Raw genomic sequence first — 18,030 nt, forward strand, 5'->3', positions numbered from 1 at the left:
AATAACAAAATCAAATTTTTATAATGAGTAACGGGTTATATTTGGATAACAAAATGGATACTCAAATTTTTATTTTAGCATTTAGTTTGGTTTTTTTTAAAGTGGAACAATTTGCATACCTTGCGGTTTTTTTGCACACCTTTACTTGAGCCAATATTTCCAAATCTTAATTAAACTATCAAACCGAAGTCGAATAGGACATGGACCTTAGATATTTGAAATGCAAAATTAGACGAAGATCAAGAGGAATAAAAGCCCCTCGTGTTAGGGCTTCAATTCCTTACACTAACCACTACATGATGGAAACGAATTCAAGGCGAATCATTGAATGAAGCCTACCTACAGAATGGAGAAGTGTTCCAGAATTTGTTGAAATTGAAAACGATGATGTTGAATAAGAATACCAGAGCTTCTTCAGGTACGAGTTCTTCGAATTCTTGATCCTCTCTTTATGTTATTCTTCTTCTTCTTTGTGACTGTATTATGTAGGAAAGATTCTGGAAATTGCATTGTCGTTGATTGTGTGAGCAGAATAGAGGTTCAGAGACTGAGAGGTCTAGCTCTTGTTGTTTTAGAGCTTAAATGTGAAGCTCTGAGCAACAATGGAGAAAGAGAGCTTTGGGGTAAGGGAGAGGATTTGAGAGATGTAGTGACTTTTGCTGAGAGGAGTTTCTGAGATTTGTGTGATTTATGAATGTGAAGCGAATGAGTGAAGATTGAGCCCTCTCCATTCTGAAATGCAGTGAGGTGCTTAAATGGAGTCTCAAAGTTGGTTAGAAATTCCAAATGAAACTCACATCAAATTCAATGTAATTTCATTTTGTTAGGAATTCCAAATGAAACTCACATCAAATTCAATGTGATTTCAGTTTGTTAGGAATGCCAAATGAAACTCACATCAAATTCAATGTAATTTCAGTTTGTTAGAAATTTAGGTTGAGTTAGTTGTGTTTGAAGTGTGAGCTGTTAGATGAAAAGAGTGAAAGTAAACTTTTAGCTGTTAGTTCTGTTTTGAGTTAGTTAGGTGAATGAATTTCTACTATAATGAATTTTATTGTTGATGACTTGTTATGCAGTCAATTGGCTGGCAATTGATGATGTTAATGTTAGCTTGTTAATGAAGAAGTCAGTTATGCTGCAAATTCGATTAGACTGACATTAGGTTTATGTTTAATAGTTAATTAATTTTCTGTTAAATGGATTGAAGTTGTATGAAAATGCTGTTATGTGAATCCCAATTAGGCCACTAATGTATTATGTTGCTACTGATGTTGTTTAGGCTTCAAGGAATGTGTTTGTATGTTCATGCTATTTGTCTTGCTTGGCTTGTTGCATTGTGCTATTATGCTAATGATTTGTTGCTATTGAAATACATTGCATATGGCCTACTTGTGCTAGTTTGATGCTTTGGATTTGTGTCATGATTGATTACATATGCTATTGTTGGATGGATGAACCGCTACTATGCCTTTGGTATGCTAGGTATGTAGTGTAATATATGCTCTTGTGTGGCAGCTATTGTAGGATGTTAACTTGGCAATGCGAATGTAAATGGTTTATTGTGTGAATGCTATTGGTGCAGGACTGTGAAATATTATGTTGCTATGAATGAATGATGACTATGGTATATGCTTTTGGTCACGCTAATGTGATGTTTCGATTTTGAATATCATGCTGGAATGTCACTTGGTCTTTCCATGATTATTTTGAATGTAATAGAAATGTTTAGGTCATGGATGATGTGTATGTAATGAATTGTTTTGAAATGGTGAATTTTTTGTGTGCCATGATATGTTGTAATGTATATGCTTGAAAGTGACATATCGGTTTTGGTCTTTGTTTTGTAGGATGAAGATAGATGATGGAACAATGCAAGGATGACTTATTATTGAATAAATAAATGGGAATTAGGGTTTAGGATAAAAAAATGATGAGTTGACTTTGGTCAACTGGTTGACCAAAAAGTCAACATTTGATTGAAAGTCAACTTATGCAAAAAAAAAATGTAATTCTTGTAATCTTTTCAATGTAATGTACTATGGATAATGCAAAATGAACTTTATGAATGAAATGTATTACTTAGTGAAAAATATTCTATACATGAAACACATTTAAGTTCAAGTGAAGTCCATCTTGAAACAAATGCCTTTGAATGAATTCTAGAACAAACTTTGAATGAGATGAATGAGATTGAAGTCCCATAAACATGAAATGATTTGACCAAACATACAATGAATCTTGAATCAATTGACTGTATATCGAAGCATGAATGAATCTTGACACATTAATGAAAACATGAACCCAATGGGTGAAATGTGAATGAAATAAGAGTTGGATCAAATGGGCCATGAGACCATGAAGATAATGAATGCAAGAACACTTTGGATCAATCATATAACCAACCATTAATTAGGGTTTACTAGGTTAAAGTCCAAATCCATGTATCAACCGAGAATCTCAAATCAAGTGAAAAATCAACACAAGTATTACACCAATGTCATGAGTCACAACTATAATTTCCAACACCTTAATGCAAGCCACAAGACTCACAAACCTTCAGATCAAGGATTAGGGTTTGGTGTGAAATGGACACCAAGATGCAACCTCAAAGACCTTAAGCATCTATCAACTGGGGTTTTGATGAATCCCACATCAAAAAGTCAACCAAACAAGTCACTTGAATTCCAACTATCCTTGATTAGGGTTTCAAACCAAGCATAAAGCTCCTTAAATAAATCTCAAGCCATGGGCCCACCATTAGGATTTAGGGTCGGATGCACATATGAATATCATGGTATAGACTTCAAGAATCAAGGCCCTTCATAGGATCAATAAATTAGGGTTTCACTCCACATGATGAGCAATACCATAATCTTCAAGCAAAACCCTGACTTTTATCAACCATAAACCTTGAATCCATGATGCTTGTTAGCAAGTGTTAATCATGAATGAGTGATGCATATGAATTGGGCATGAGTGAGTACAAATGAATCTCAAGTCATAGGTTAGGTGAAAAATGAAAATGGGAGGGAAAATTTGGGGTATAACAATAAGCATATGTCAGTTACTTGTTAAAGGGCACAGCATGAAGATGGTAGACAATCAAATTAACATGTTTGATGGTGAAGGGAGATTGATCCTTGGAGCATCATTGGCAGATACAAAAACCTTCAAGATTAAGATCAACATGGTAGATCATAAACGTCTTACTTCGATTGCAGGAGAAACAAGAACTGGTTGTGGCACCATATGTATAGGTCCTTGAACTTTAGAAGTTTAAGTATTCTCAACATCAAGAAGATGTTGTATAGCCTACTTAAGATAAAGGAACCAATTCAAATATGTGAAGAGTATTGCAGAGCCAAACAAGCAAGGAGTTCATTTAAGCATGACTTGCCTATGAAGTCAAAGAAAAACGGGAACTTCTTCATTCTGATGTGTGTGGATCATTTGAAGTAAGGTCAAATGGAGGTAATTTCTATTTTCTAACTTTCATAGATGAATTTACAAACATGTGTGGGTTTATCTTATTGAAATAAATAGTGAAGTATTCACAGAGTTCACGAGATTTAAATTGCATGTTGAAAAACAAAGTGAGTGCAATATTAAGAAATTGAGAACTGATGGTGAAAATGAGTATACTTCAATAGAATTTGAAAAATTCTGCAATGAGGAAGGCATATAGCATGAGATCATTGCACCACACACACCTCAACAAAACACAATAGTTGAAAGAAAGAACAAAAGTATACTGGACATGGCTGAGAGTATGTTGAATGCTAAGGGAATGCCAAACAAATTTTGGGGTGAAGTAGTTTCGACAACAGTATACATTCTAAACAAATGTCCAACCAAGAAGATAGTGAAAAGACACCTTATAAGGCATGGATAAGATATAAGCCAAGTGTTGTTCATTTGAAGGTTTTTGGATCAATATGTTCCAGGCATGTACGTGAATAGTTAATAAAAAACTGGATGATAGGAGTCAAGTAATGGTTTTTTATAGGTTATCACTTAACTGGTGCTTACAAATTGTATTCACCAGATGAGGATAAGCTAATGATTAGTAGAGTTGTTCAAGTAGATGAAAGAAAGAGATAGGATTGGACTCAAAGGCTACCTCATGATAAATAAGATACAATTAGAATTGTGCTTGAAGATGATCAACAAAATGAAGAGATGTATAGTCAGAAGGGTAAAGCACCTGAGCAATATTTCAGAAGATCCACAAGGACAAGAACTAAATCAATAAGAATTACTTATTTTGAAATATTTCTAGATCAGACAATTAATGCTGAATGTGATGTAACATAAGAAGTGATGATGGTTGAGTTAGAACCAATCGACTTGAGGCAAGCAATGAAGGATTCAAACAGGCTAGCAGCTATGCAAGAAAAGATTAGAGAAATCAAAAAATAGTTTCGGATAGAGATCCGAGGTTCACATCAAGTTTTTTGGTAGAGTTTACAAGAAGCCTTGGGTACTAAGTTGAAGTTGATTTCTGCTTATCACCCGCAGACTGATGGGAAAATGAAGAGGACTATCAAATCCTTGGAAGATCTGTTGAGGGCTTGTGTGCTAGAATAAGGAAGTGCTTGGGATAACTATTTATCGCTGATTGAATTCACTTACAATAATAATTTCCATTAGAGTATTGGGATGGCCCCGTTTGAGGTACTGTATGGTAGGAGGTGTATGACACATTTATGTTGGTACGAATTTGGTGAGAGTGCAGTAATTGGACCTGAGATTGTGAAACAAACTTCTAAGAAGATTAAGACAATTCAAGAGAATATGAAAGCTTCACAGAGTATCCAGAAGAGTTACCATGATAAAAGGAGAAAGGCACTTGAGTTCCAAGAGGTGGACCATGTGTTTTTGAGGGTTACCCCAGTAACCGGTGTTGGTCGAGCCTTGAAGTCTTGAAAGATCACACCATGTTTTGTTGGTCCATACCAGATCTTGCAAAAGATAGGAGATGTGGCCTATCATCACCACCGCTTTCTAATATTCATGATGTGTTTCATGTGTCTCAGTTGAGGAGATACATTCTGAACCCGTCTCATGTAATCCAAGTGAACGGCATACATGTGAGAGAGAACCTGACTGTGGAGACATCGTCCATGTAGATAGAGGATCGGGAAGTGAAGCAGTTGCATGATAAGGAAATTTCCTTGGTGAAGGTAGTGTGGGAAAGACCAGCTGGTGGGAGCATAACTTGGGAGCCAGAGAGTCAAAAGAGAAAGTCGTATCTGACTCTGTTTCCTTCAGGTAATTTTCGAGGATCTTATTTGATTTGAGTGACATTTTAAATTGTTTATGATGTGGTTGTGGGGTAAGTGTCCTTGAAGTATGGGTATAGGGAAAGTATGAGCTTAGCTTTTGTGTTTAGAATTATTGAGAATTAAATGATTATTGGAACAAAAAAAATTATTTGAATTAATTAAATAAATAATGAGAAAATAGGATGCGTAAAGGAATTGAGGGGAAGGTTGGAAATAAGGAAAAATATGGAAGATAGGAAAGGGATGCAATGATAAGTTGGAGGGTAAAAGGAGAATAGTTTAGTTTGGAAGGAAATAGGTCTTGGAATAAAATAGGGAATTTGAGAACCTAAAGAGTTAGTACGTATTTTGGAGAGTGGGAACCAAAGAGGCAAAGAGGGAGAGCAAATGCTTAAGGTTGAAGAAAAACTCTAAGGACCAAAGGGCTTTTGTTGGAAACCAGGTAAGATGGGATATGTGCTTCTCTAATGGGTGTTAAAGCATGTGGAGTAGATGTAGGAACCCTTAACCTCCTTAGGATTGAATGGTGTAAGTATTAATTCTGATGTATGTCTTATAATTATTGATTGTATGATAAAATTGGTGTGAAATTCTTGTGCCCTATGTATGCATTGGTTTTGTTTTGATGTTATTGATCATGTGATGCCATTGATTGATGTTTGAAGGTTTTGACATTGATTGTGTTATTGGTAATTTAGAGATGATGAGTATGATGATATGTTGTAATATGATGTTGATTCACGAAAACTATGGAGTAGATGATGAATTAGAAAGCTATAACCATGAGAAATTGGATTTTATTTGATGGATTTTCGTAGCATAAGTTTTTGGAACATGAGGGGGTGTTTGGATGGTTTAAAAACTGATTTTTGGGAAACTTTTGCAGTATGAGTCGACCTATGGAGGTCATGTGTCGACACATGCAGGTAACACATCTCACAGAATGTACAAGCTTTAAAAATGAAGTACATGCGCCAACCTGTAACTCATATGTGTCGGCACATAGACTATTTTTTCACTTAAAAACTTATCTTTCAAGCATGGAACCTTTTCTAACTTATTTCAAAATGCTTATAGGCTTCCTAATGCTAAGTTACACTCATAATAGTTAATTGTCAAATGTAGAGATGTTTATGATGACTTGTTTGATTAGTTAATGAATCGTTACATTAATACCATGATGTGTTGTTGTTTTTCGGATAAGTGATATGAATGAATGTAGTGGAACCATGTATGATGAGTTGCTACTGTTTGTTGATGTTATTAACATTATAACCTGAATTGATGGTTGCATGATGAATGGTGTGATGCATAAATGATGAGATGTGTGTGGGGATCCTTTTGGTGAACCTTGTTGTGTTAATGCATGTTAATTAAGAGTAATGCATCATGGTGTATTGATTTCGGTCCAGTTTTAGTGAGCCTCGACCCTATGGTGATGGATCGGGTGCGAGTAGCTAATTCCTATTATGGGGGATTAGTGAAGCGTTACCTATGGTGATGGTAGCGATCTAGTATGCTCTGATTCTAAGAGGGAATCTAATCCTATGGCGGGGATCGGGGAGCGAAATGAACCTGAGTGTTCATATTTGGTCACATGCATGTCGAGTCGGTTTTGAGTATATTGCATAGGTGTTGCATATGTGTTGATTATTTATTGATGTGTTATTTGATGAGAATACTTAGTATGTTGGTATTGATTGAGTAATGTGTATGGTGATGTTATGCGATAATTTACTTCCTCTTGTTTTCATAGTTAGTTATTGAAGTGTATTCTCACCCATTTTATTTGAATATTGTTGTGAGAAAATTCTTTACTTTGAATAGCTTTTGAATGATAGCAAATTGTGTGATCATCATCCAAATGATGGCTGTGCATTACCATACATGACACATGAGTGTTTTTAGTGTGTTTTATCCCATTCTATTGTTGCATGTCTGTACATAAAGATCTACATTGATACATCTCTTAAAATAACTCATAAAATCCATTTTGTGTCAGTATGCATCAACACATAAGCCTATGCATCGATCCATACAGCATGTTGCAAATTACAAAATTTTTTGTTCAGTATGCATCGATGCACACGAGTCATGTATCGACACATGAGCAGGCAAAATGCTCTATGGATCGATCCATACGAGCCTTGCATCGATCCATGATCAGTTGAAACACCCTATGTATCAATGCATGCGTATTATGCATCGATCAATGTTAGTGGAAATGTCATATGCATCAATACATACGAATTATGCATCGATACATGCTTAATTCATTTCACCAAAAACTCATATATCTTACAGTATGCATCGATGCATACCCTCATGTATCAATGCATAAGTTTGTTTTATGTTCTAACAGTTTCTGTTTCAGAATATATAAGAGATGTTGTGACAGCAGACAAGGAACGAATTCTGAGAGAGGGAAAAACAATTGAACACTAGATCAAAGCAGTGTGTAGCAGCAATTGTTGTTGAGCAGATAGAAACCTGAAAGAGACTTCATCTTCTTCATCTTCTCAATCACTTTTCTTCAAGAACATCAAAACATAATCATTCTTGTTCTTTGGATTAAAGGATCAATGAGATAACGTTCAGTGGTACGATCGAGGATCTAGCTGAGTTGAAGATTGAAGGGGGTTTCAAGGAAAAACCTACTGGTTTGTCCTTCAAGAACTGGAGTGTTCTTGCGGGTTTGTTAGTCACGTTTGCAAAACAGATTCAGCCGCAGCGTTGCGTTTGGAGATCAGGGGATTTCGCAAGCAGGTCGTGGAACCGGTGAATTGTTTGCAATTTCGTGCAGGAAATTCTTGATCGTGCTCAGATCAAGTGGAGGTTTCATACAAGAAGAAGTTCTTGGAATTTAGAATTCTGTCTTTGTATCATAACCTTATATCAACGAATTCGGCATAATTGATAATCAAAGTTCTCAACTTCATTTGAAATTGAGAGGGAGACGTACCCACACGCGAGGACGACGTGGGGAACTTCCTTACCAAATCTCCGCGTATTGTATTCTTCCCTCACTCCTTTTTACGTTTCCAACAGTTTTGCAAATTCAGATAGTGTGTGGTAATTGTACCTTTTGCAAGACAACAGTGGCAAGAAAACTTCTTTAACTAAACTCCATTGTTGTTCATTATTGATTACATACACACCAACTGTTCGACAAAATTGTTAGCTAGGTTTTATTCATTGGAAATAGACTTTAATGATAAGTGCATTCAATTAGCTAAAATTCTGGTATTAATAGTTTCTGTCACTCTTATTCAAATCCAGCATTAAACTCGCGTGTCCGGCTTTCTAGTAGCGGTTCAGGATAGACAGAAGTCGATTCAGGACTGAAATTTTCTGCCAACTTTAAAAACTCTGATAAATCTTTAAATCCGTTTAATTTCAAAGAGGTGATCTATTCACCCCCCCTCTTGATCACTAGCCACACCGTCTAACAAGTGGTATCAGAGCGCCGGTTCGCTGGTGCTCTGTGGCTGCCTGTAACAGTATGGATTCTGAACCAAAGGGGGCGTATAATAGAGCGCCTATTTTCAACGGTGAAAATTACGGCTACTGGAAAGACTGCATGCGAGTTCATATAAATTCTGTGGATAGGCTAGTATGGGCTGCCATTGAAAATGGTCCTTTTCAAATTACAATGACAAATGCGGCTGGCGCCATAGTTCCTAAACCAGAAGCTGATTGGAATGAGAAAGATGAGAAAAGTGGTCGTGTGATTGGAAAGCTCGAAATATGCTAATTTCAGCACTTGGTGTTGATGAGTATTATGGAGTATCCCATTGCACGACAGCTAAAGAAATGTGGGATGCTTTAGAAGTTTCCCATGAGGGTACTACTGAAGTAAAACAGTCCCGTATTAACACTCTCAATCAAGAGTTTGAGCTCTTTCGCATGAAACAAGGAGAATCTATCTCCGACATGCAAAAGAGATTCACTCATCTCACAAATAGGTTGAATGCACTTGGAAAACCTGTTTCCAATGAAATCGCTACTAATAAAATTCTCAGGTGTCTTAGCAGGGAATGGCAACCTAAGGTAACAACAATAAAGGAAGCCAACGATCTAACAAGACTTACGATTACAACTCTGTTTGGAAAGCTGGAAGAACATCAACAAGCATTGGAAAGTATTGAAAAATATGAGAACAAAAGTAAGAAGGAAAAGGAGAAGAAAAGAGACAAAGAGGGAGAGAAGAAGCCAATAGCTCTTGTGGCCTCTAGCTCTAAGTCCTCACGAAAAGAGCAAAGTGACAATGATTTTAGTAGTGACAAAGATTCGGATGATGAGGAAATGAGACTTTTTGTAAGGAGATATAATAGATTCATTCGAAAGAACGAAGTCAAGCATTCCGACAAAAATCTCATGAAGTTTCGAAGACAATCTACAGATTCAAAACAGGAAGAGAATAAGAAGAGTAGAGGAAGAGGATCTTGTTTTAATTGTGGTAAATCTGGACATTATAAAACAGATTGTCCTATGAAGTATAAGGATCAAGGAAAAGCTCCACCAAAAGGGTACAACAAACAAAGAAGAGCTTACATTGCATGGGAAAGTGATAGTGATTCATCAAGCACACAAAGTTCAAGTGATAGTGATGAAACCGCAAATCTGTGCCTTACGGCTCACACCAAAAATCTGTCCTACCACAAGAAGAAAAGGAATGACAAAAAGGTAAAACAAGTCTATTACAATAATTTCTCTTCTATGTCTTTTTCCGAACTAAAAATAGCTTTTGAAAAACTGCATAACGAAGCTGTAGATGCTTTTAAAAGACTATCTTCCGATAAACAATTTTTTTCATTTTTGGAAGGTAAAGTATACAAAGCTGAAAATGATTTAGAAGCGTTAAAAGCTAGTATTGCAGAAAATTCAAAAGATATTGACATTGATGGATGTAGTAAAGTTAGGTACTGTGACGCTTGTCATATTTGGCAAAAAGAGGTAAACACTCTCAAGGTCAAATTAGAAAAAGCGTTACAACCTAAGGTTACTTATGCCGTTGACTCTAGGTTGTTTAAGAAGTCGTTAAATCCACCATATGCAAAATACTCTTTCATTCCAAAGGATTTAATGAACAAGAATAAACAACCACATCATCATGGTTTATGTCATTATTGTTGTCGTGCTGGCCATACCATTGAGAAATGCAAGTTTAGGAGATTTCTTGTCCCTAAAGGTATTTATCAATGGAAGCCAAAAGACAACCATGTTAGCACTTACCCACTTGGACCCAATGAGAATTGGGTACCAACTTCTCTCTTTTGATATTGTAGGATGAGTGCCTTGCTTCCGTAGATAGAAGGTGGTTTCTTGACAGCGGTTGCTCAAGGCACATGACCGGTGACATATCACTTTTCATAGACTTCAAAGCAAAGAAGAAGGGATATGTTACTTATGGAGACAATAACAAAGGAGCTATACTCGGCAAAGGTAGTGTAGGTAATCCCTCCACCAATACTATTTCTAATGTCCATCTAGTAGAGGGACTTAAACACAATTTGTTAAGCATAAGTCAATTATGTGACATGGGCTATAAAGTTTCCTTCACAAAAACTTGCTGCAAAATTGAACATGCTGAACAGAACGTTGTGTTTAAGGGTGTAAGAGTGTATAATAAGCGTTTACTTACTGTTGAAGAATCTGTTCATGTTTCTTTTGATGAGTCTTATCCGAAAAATGTCGGAAAAGGTATTTCTTTTGATGACGCAGGTGTATCTACAGAAGACATACTCAAGGAAGCTGTTGAGGAAACTGATCAGTCCAAAACTGCTGCCCATGAGAAGGAGGAAGATACTAGTCATGAAGAAAATGAGGAAGAAAAGACAGCTGAAGTGAATGATCTTCCAACAGCTTGGAAATCCTCAAAAGACCATCCTATTGACAACATCTTGGGAGACATTTCAAAGGGAGTAATGACTCGTTCCAAGATAAGTAATTTTTGTTCTCACTTCGCTTTTGTTTCACAAGTGGAACCTAAAAATGCCAAAGAGGCCTTGATTGATGAATTTTGGCTAATGGCCATGCAAGAAGAGCTTAATCAATTTAAAAGAAATGACGTTTGGGAACTTGTCCCTCGTCCGCGAGATCATCATATCATAGGTACTAAGTGGGTTTTTAGAAATAAGCTTGATGAAAACGGAGTGATTACTAGGAACAAAGCACGCTTAGTTGCACAAGGGTATAACCAAGAGGAGGGCATAGACTATGAGGAAACTTATGCTCCAGTTGCTCGCCTTGAAGCTATACGTCTCTTGCTTGCCTATGCGTGTTCTAATGATTTTAAGCTTTACCAAATGGACGTAAAGAGTGCTTTTCTTAATGGTGTCATAAATGAAGAGGTATATGTTTCACAACCTCCTGGTTTTGAGAATGCTGAAAATCCAGATTATGTTTACAAATTAAAACGAGCTTTGTATGGTCTTAAACAAGCCCCTCGGGTTTGGTATGAAAGGCTTAGCAAATTTCTAATTGATCATGGATATTCAAGAGGTAAAGTGGATAATACTCTCTTTATTAAACATAAGGGAAAACACATCCTTTAGTTCAAGTTTATGTAGACGATATAATTCTTGGTTCTACTAACATACACTTGGTCGAAGAATTTTCGAAGGTTATGCAGGGTGAATTTGAGATGAGTCTCATGGGGGAGCTGAACTACTTCCTAGGACTGCAGATAAAGCAACTTGATGAGGGTACAACAGTATGTCAAACAAAATACTGCAGAGAACTACTCAAGCGCTTTGGAATGAATGACTCAAAATCAATTGACACCCCTATGCCTACCAATGGAAATCTGGATAAGGATGAGCATGGTAAGTGTGTAGATGTCAAAAAGTTCAGAGAATACACTTATTCCTCACAAGGGTACATCAACAGAGGTAATATCATTCCTCTCTATATCTCATTTGGAACTATATGACTGTGTATGTTAGAACAAAATTTTTTAAATGTCTTTGCTTATATTGTTTAAACATTAAAACTCTGATCTGTGAATCATACTTGGGCATAATTGTCATGGCATACTTCATAATGCATATCCATACTGCACCAAAATTCATTAAACTCTGGTTTGACATCAGTATGTGTCGATCCAAACATGTATGCATCGATCCATATCTTCTGCATTTTAAATTTGTCAAAAATGGTTCAGGATGTATCGATCCATCCGTCGTTTGCATTGACACATAGACCCTTTAAAAACAAAACTGCATGCTTTGGATCGATTCATGGCCATATGCATCGACACATACTGACTGCCATTTGAATTAAATGCATCTTTTTCTCTCTCATGCATCTCATATTGCTCAAGTTTTATTTGAATTGTTGCACAATATATGGTTCAGCTTATGTAATTCTTAAACTCGTTCTAATCCTTCAATGCTTTTCACTTTTTGTTTACCTATATTGTTATTGCCCTTATTTGTCATTCTTTGTGAGTGATTCTTTACTTTGAAGCTTCCTTCTTTGTGATTGATAGCTTTTTATCAAATTTTTTGCCATGTCCTGCTACAACATGCTACCTTGATAAACCTGTTTCTTCCTCTTTTTGATGTTGACAAAGGGGGAGAAAATGCAGATATGCACAAACTCAGGGGGAGTATCACACACATCTTGCCAAAAATTTGCCATCATCAAAAAGGGGGAGTTTGTGAGAAAATTCTTTATTTTGAATAGCTTTTGAATGATAGCAAATTGTGTGATCATCATCCAAATGATGGCTGTGCATTACCATACATGACACATGAGTGTTTTTAGTGTGTTTTATCCCATTCTATTGTTGCATGTCTGTACATAAAGATCTACATTGATACATCTCTTAAAATAACTCATAAAATCCATTTTGTGTCAGTATGCATCAACACATAAGCCTATGCATCGATCCATACAGCATGTTGCAAATTACAAAAATTTTTGTTCAGTATGCATCGATGCACACGAGTCATGTATCGACACATGAGCAGGCAAAATGCTCTATGGATCGATCCATACGAGCCTTGCATCGATCCATGATCAGTTGAAACACCCTATGTATCAATGCATGCGTATTATGCATCGATCAATGTTAGTGGAAATGTCATATGCATCAATACATACGAATTATGCATCGATACATGCTTAATTCATTTCACCAAAAACTCATATATCTTACAGTATGCATCGATGCATACCCTCATGTATCAATGCATAAGTTTGTTTTATGTTCTAACAGTTTCTGTTTCAGAATATATAAGAGATGTTGTGACAGCAGACAAGGAACGAATTCTGAGAGAGGGAAAAACAATTGAACACTAGATCAAAGCAGTGTGTAGCAACAATTGTTATTGAGCAGATAGAAACCTGAAAGAGACTTCATCTTCTTCATCTTCTCAATCACTTTTCTTCAAGAACATCAAAACATAATCATTCTTGTTCTTTGGATTAAAGGATCAACGAGATAACGTTCAGTGGTACGATCGAGGATCTAGCTGAGTTGAAGATTGAAGGGGGTTTCAAGGAAAAACCTACTGGTTTGTCCTTCAAGAACTGGAGTGTTCTTGCGGGTTTGTTAGTCACGTTTGCAAAACAGATTCAGCCGCAGCGTTGCGTTTGGAGATCAGGGGATTTCGCAAGCAGGTCGTGGAACCGGTGAATTGTTTGCAATTTCGTGCAGGAAATTCTTGATCGTGCTCAGATCAAGTGGAGGTTTCATACAAGAAGAAGTTCTTGGAATTTAGAATTCTGTCTTTGTATCATAACCTTATATCAACGAATTCGGCATAATTGATAATCAAAGTTCTCAATTTTATTTGAAATTGAGAGGGAGACGTACCCACACGCGAGGACGACGTGGGGAACTTCCTTACCAAATCTCTGCGTATTGTATTCTTCCCTCACTCCTTTTTACGTTTCCAACAGTTTTGCAAATTCAGTTAGTGTGTGGTAATTGTACCTTTTGCAAGACAACAGTGGCAAGAAAACTTATTTAACTAAACTCCACTGTTGTTCATTATTGATTACATACACACCAACTGTTCGACAAAATTGTTAGCTAGGTTTTATTCATTGGAAATAGACTTTAATGATAAGTGCATTCAATTAGCTAAAATTCTGGTATTAATAGTTTCTGTCACTCTTATTCAAATCCAGCATTAAACTCGCGTGTCCGGCTTTCTAGTAGCGGTTCAGGATAGACGGAAGTCGATTCGGGACTGAAATTTTCCGCCAACTTTAAAAACTCTGATAAATCTTTAAATCCGTTTAATTTCAAAGAGGTGATCTATTCACCCCCCTCTCGATCACTAGCCACACCGTCTAACAATTGTCATTACATGGACATCATGGAGATACTCAGGAGTAGCTTGCTGCAGTAAGTGGAAGGTAGCTCTTGGAGTGGCTTCCTACAGTTGTCGTTCTTTTAGTAGGGGTTTTCTATGGTCAATGTAACATTGAGATGGGAACATTTGCTCTAATTTATTCTGTCTTATTGAAATTGTTATTTATGTTTGATGAAGTTTTAAATGGTGATGAGTTGAACATTACGACTTTTGTTATTGTGTTATGAAGTTATGAAATTTAATTTCCTGAATTACGATTATTAATTGTTTGATTGATTTGGTGATGATTCTGCTGTGATGATACCCTAAATGACGGTGAGCAGGCGATGACAGGTGTTATATGATATTTTATAACCTGTGTTACGGAGCAGGATTTGTTTGTGATGTGCGTGACACCTTATGTGATTGTGAATTTTATTAAATTATACGTTAAAATTTCATGTGGGGTGTAGGGTGTTACATCCGACCTAGGGAAATTATCATATTTCTAAGGGATGAAGTTTAAAGACATAAGTGAATGAATGTTCTTGCACCAAAAGAAGTATGCTCAAAATGAGCAACTGTAATGCAGTTGTCACAGCATTGGAGACATGAGCAAAATTGAGAAAGGATACAAATGATGAGTTTGTAAATGCCACATTGTACAAATAAATCATTGGATCCTTGATATATCTAAGAATTACCAGACCTAACAATTGTCAAAGTGTTGAGATTTTGAGCAGGTTTATGGAAAAGCCATAAGAATGTCATCTCATTGCAGTAAAAAGGATTCTGAGATACATCAAGGGAAAAATGGATCATGGTGTCCTAATGCCAAAGTATAAGATCAACAACAAATTTACATAAGTGTACGTGTCGTACTTCAAAAAATGAGAACACGACCTTGCGAAGCACAATTGCACGCTCACAAGATGGGCTAAACAGAGTCGTTGCCAAACTTTATTTATTCTCAAAGAGGGAAATGGGAAGTATCGGTAAAACTCAAAGAGAATGACAATGATATGGTCGTCGCAACCAAATCAGGGTTTGGGAGCCAATTACATAAAGGGAAGGTGTTTAGAAAAATGTTTAAAAAATGTTTAGTTTCTCAAGTTATTGAAAAGGATAAAGAAAAGAACAAAATGGGTTATTTTTTTAAGGTGCATGACAAGACTTTAAATCTCGCTCCTACGTATCTCCAGGTACAATAGAGAACTCAAGGTTTACGTAGTTCTAGGTAGAAAATGCTTGTTTGTTGGTCGATTTTAGTGAAATCTATTTTGTGTCAGTCGACGAAAAACACCATTTACCCAAAACAGGTGAGGAGAGGACATTTGCATCATATTGAATGGATTTCTAGATATCAACATTCATGGGAAAACGTCACTTATCTCAACTCAACAGTTGTAGATGAAGCATTGCTTTGCATCATTTAGAGACAAAATATCTTTCATTTGTGAAAAGGGTTTGAAGGTTATTGCAGGGTGGTGAGAAAAGAGTTTGATTGGTTTGATGTATTTTGGGTGATGGTGAGAGCTTGGGTGGACAAGATATTCATCTCAAATCCTAGCCTCTGGAGCTCGTGGTATCCACCATGTTCCTTCTCCATCTTTTTTACAAAAGGGTTTGGTAATTTTAGATGTTATAACGTTTGATTGAGAAAGGGGTTGAAGGTTATCACATTGGAAATTTTTATAGATGGTGAGAGCTTGGATGAGAGAGATATCCATCTCGAATCCTGGCCTTTGGAGCTCATGGTATCCACCACGTTCCTTTTCCATCTTTATTGAAAAGTGCTTAATAAGAATTAAGTGTTTTTTTATTTTTAATTTGGAAAAATGGCTTGATGTTGGATCAAGCGTTTGATTGTGACACGTGAATGAAAACAGAAGGTCTGCAAGTTTGAAAAAATTATTTGGGCGCGAAATGAAATGGTTTGAAAATTAACAGTGAAGACTTGGTGTTGACCAAGATTTTGTGAAAATGGAACTCAGTGTTTGACCAAGGTTTTTATTTTTGAAAGATTAATTTTATTAGGCCATTTTGTCTTGTTTAACAATCAAAGGTCTACATCTAAGATCATACAATCAAATGTGATATATAATCATACAATCAACAAGTAGCACACAAAGACATGCAATCAATTACACATTCAAGCAAAGATCAAACAATTCAAGTCAAACATGAGTCAAAATTAATACCAAATGCTAAGTGTCAACATTAATACCAAATGCCAAGTCTTAAGGAGAAATCAAAAGTCTTTTTTTTAAATCTAATTAGATGAGACAAGACCCTAATGCATATATCTATAAAAAATTAAAGTATTTTTTTTAGTAAATTAAATTAAAAGATATACTAAACAATATATATATATATATATATATATATATATATATATATATATATATATATATATTATATATATATATATATATATATATATATATATATATATATATATATATATATATTAAAAAGCTATCATAATTTTATTTGATAAAAAAAACTTTTTGTGATTTTTACTTTCAAAATAAAATTACAAGAATAATCAATAAAAACACAATGGGAAAAAGGTGTAATGTAAAAAAACCATGGTGCAACTAGTAAGGCCCAGAACTAAACGACCCATAACCTAATGGGCGCAGGTCAAAAAAGAAGATTGGCCTTGTTGACCCGGATCCGGACCATAAGTAAAAAAGAGAACTTGAGTTACAGAAACCCTAGATTAGCATGATCCTCTCTCAAGCGGTCACTCTTCTCTTCACCCTGAAACATGATTTTTTTTCACTCTGCAAACACGATTCTCATGGCAAAGCCTTATGCTTGAACAACAACAAAAACAAACTGAAACTAAATCTCTTCCAAACCGTTCTCTCTGCTCCTAAATCGACCCTTTCACTCTAATATCAATCATTCGCCCTCTAACTTCTGAAAAAATAAAAACAAGATAGCCATGGATGAAGCTTCAAATAACTCTCTCTACTAAACACGAATTACACAAAGGAAACACAAAACAGATAACGTACAATCAGTAACCTAAACCCTGTCAAGAAACCCGATGTCATACGTGTCGCACCTCGAAAAATAAGAACACGACTTAGCGAAGCGCAATCGCACGCTCGCAATGATGGACTGAATAGAGTCACCATCGAACTTTATTTATTCCTAAAAAGGAAAGGGGAAATATTGATAAAACCCAAGAAAGAACGACAATGATTATGGTCGTCGCAACCAATATGAGGGTTCAAGAGTCGATTACGTAAGGGGAAGGTATTAGCACCTCTCACGTCTGTTGTACTCAACAGGAACCATTAGGTTAGTTGTGCGCGTTAGTGCTGGTTTGAAATGTTAGGCTTCTCAAGTTATTATGAGGGAAAGAATAATAGGATCAAAAGAAAAGAGAAGATGTTTTTGGATTTTTTAATGAAGGGGACCAA

General features: G+C 36.0%; 1 long non-coding RNA gene across 1 annotated transcript; it reads left to right on the forward strand.

The window, feature by feature from the left end:
• Positions 1-155: 155 nt before the first annotated feature.
• Positions 156-2,090, forward strand: LOC127121526 (uncharacterized). The gene is made up of 2 exons (XR_007803478.1): positions 156-418; positions 1,848-2,090. It is a non-coding gene; the product is annotated as an uncharacterized LOC127121526 (long non-coding RNA).
• Positions 2,091-18,030: the final 15,940 nt, after the last annotated feature.

The sequence above is a fragment of the Lathyrus oleraceus genome, chromosome 2, assembly GCF_024323335.1.
Source record: "Lathyrus oleraceus cultivar Zhongwan6 chromosome 2, CAAS_Psat_ZW6_1.0, whole genome shotgun sequence".
NCBI classification, from domain to species: Eukaryota; Viridiplantae; Streptophyta; class Magnoliopsida; order Fabales; family Fabaceae; genus Lathyrus; species Lathyrus oleraceus.